Source organism: Salmo salar, chromosome ssa08 (genome assembly GCF_905237065.1).
Source record: "Salmo salar chromosome ssa08, Ssal_v3.1, whole genome shotgun sequence".
In the NCBI taxonomy this organism is placed as follows: Eukaryota; Metazoa; Chordata; class Actinopteri; order Salmoniformes; family Salmonidae; genus Salmo; species Salmo salar.
Genome location: NC_059449.1, coordinates 11,647,658 through 11,650,359, shown reverse-complemented (window position 1 = coordinate 11,650,359; position 2,702 = coordinate 11,647,658).

Genomic DNA, 2,702 nt, shown 5'->3' with positions numbered 1-2,702 from the left:
GCTCACTACTGGCATCATATAATTACATATTGCTCAATTTAATATGTTCTCTGTGACTGGCAACAAAGAGCATAAGGGAATATCTACTGCTATGCTCTTCATATTGTGCAACCATGCAGTGAAGTCATAAAACTCGCTATTGGTAGGCCTACAGTCTGTTTTGAAAGGCAATCGCTTTAAGTTAGATTGGAAATGCATTTTATGACGTTGAGATATAGACCTACAGTATATGATATCCCTTTATGTGACCATTTGCCTCTGGCAAGAGGCCTGAAACTTCATCAAGGACAACAACCACCCGAGCCACTGCCTGTTCACCCCGCTACCATCCAGAAGGCGATGTCAGTACAGGTGCATCAAAGCTGGGACCGAGAGACTGAAAAACGATCTAAAGGTCATCAGACTGTTAAACAGCCATCACTAGCTGGCTACAGTACCACCCAGGTTACTCAGCCCTGCACCTTCGAGTTGCTGCCCTATGTACATGTCATGGAATCACTTGTCACTTTAATAATGGAACACTAACTTTAATAATGTTAACATACTGCTTTACTCATTACATATGTATACAGTATACTGTATTTTGGTCAATGCCCCCCCAAAATTGCTTGTCCTAAGATGTATATATTTATTAATTTAATTATTTTACTTTTTAGATTTGTGTGTATTGTTGTGAATTGTTAGATACTACTGCACTGTTGGAGCTAGGAACACAATCATTTTGTTACACCCGCAATAACATCTGCTAAATATGTGTATGTGACCAATAAAATGTTATTTGAACTTTGCGGCACTGCAGGGTCACAGGTTTAGAACCCACTCTGTATGATCCTCTGAATTGATACAGTAACAAAGACACAATGACAAAATCTTCATTTAGAAATGTAACCGTTTTTATTCTCAATCTTTTTTTTTTTCTCTCCAAAGGACCTTTATTAGATTTATGAAAAGTATTTACAGATGTACATTATAATGGAAAAAAAGCACATGTTCTTCTCATCATCACAGCAGCAAATAAAACACAGGTCAAACACAAGTTCAAAAATAAATATATTGACATTGAATTCAGTTCATGCATATAACATTTAATAATACTGTTATTTTTTTGTACAAAATAAAGTATTTAAATACACTTGCAATAGAAATGTACATGTAACGTATATTAATTCCGCCTTCACATTGTGTATAACTGTGTCAAATACTAATATGTAGAAGTGGTATTCAAATCTGTTGAACTATATGAAAGCTTTGTCACTTTATTAAGGAATGTGGGAGTATAGATATGTTTTTACCAAAACTATATGGCACAGTATCTCTTCATAGATTTAATCAGAAGTTGTTTTTAAATTGTGTAAAATTCTGGAAATGCCTTACCAAATATTTTTTGTATATCTTTCAAAAAACATCACAACAGTCTTGGAGTACAAGAACCCGTCAACCATCTAGAAAAAGGGCAGGAGATTGATATATTGCACGTTTCAAAGATGTATCCATGAATATATTTATTTTATTGTCTTCTCCATTGTGAGTCAGCTTAAAATTAGGTCAGGCTTTTACACTGCAGTTTTATACTGTCTCTGTGTGTCATCAGGTTTGATCAAACACAAGAATATGAAACGACTGAATCATTACCCATTTGTCCAATATTCCGCTGATTTGTCTGTTCATACAGCTCTGTTGTTGATAATAATTTCAGTATATCAACATACCGTACAAAGTAAACAACCCCTCATTTCTATAATTATTTTTAAATATAGTTAAATAAAATGTTACTTCATCATAACGATTACAATCTATTCTAAATTCTTTCTTCATCTCTATACATGCACTTTTACCCCACAACTTATGGAGAGTGTGAATTCCTTTCATTTAAAATTCTTATATCCCATACATGTAACTATTCAAATATTTGTACTCTGGATACTGAACTTAGATCAGTTATAACTTAATTGAGATGGTGCTCCCCAGGGTTGTGTACTGCTACCAACACAGTTTCTGAGTGATATGCTCAGTGACACCAGAGCAATGGCAATTTGTGAGCATTTGATAGAAAAAAATGATCAAATAAAGAACACATTGAAAGGCAAGTTGTAAACCAGGAAGTGAAAGGCCTGATTCAGGCTGTGTATAGTATTATGGCTAAATACTGTTAAAGTAACTGCCCAGTGAAAATCTCCCTTTTAAAAGTTCATATTCTGTTAACTAATTTCCAAATAATGTTGCTGACTCGTCCTATACTCGTATTTGTGACCAAAGCATAAATTGGAGAAAAAAACACTTCAAAAACCCCACCTCAAACTTGTATCGCAAACAGACCGTTTAAAAAATGCGTGCAATTTCCTCATAGAACATGTCATCTCCCTGAGGAGGATGAGCTGGCCAATCAGCAGTCTACTTAAGTTAATGATTTTATACGCCCACACCATTCTGTTGATGGGGTACGTCCACACCCTTCAAACACAGAAAACCGGCTTTTTTAACATACTTAAATAAAACATTTAGCAAAGAAAACAATTTCACTCCTATTGTAAGAAATTATAGGTCATATTTAATAGAAATCTGAAAACACTGCATTTACTTTAATGATATCCTCAGCCTTCCAAAATCACAGTGGGGACTCATGGCGACTACATCGGTATCAAATCTCTCGTTTTATATTCTATTTTCATGTTGTTCATTCGGTTTTTCTCAGTAGGTTACCT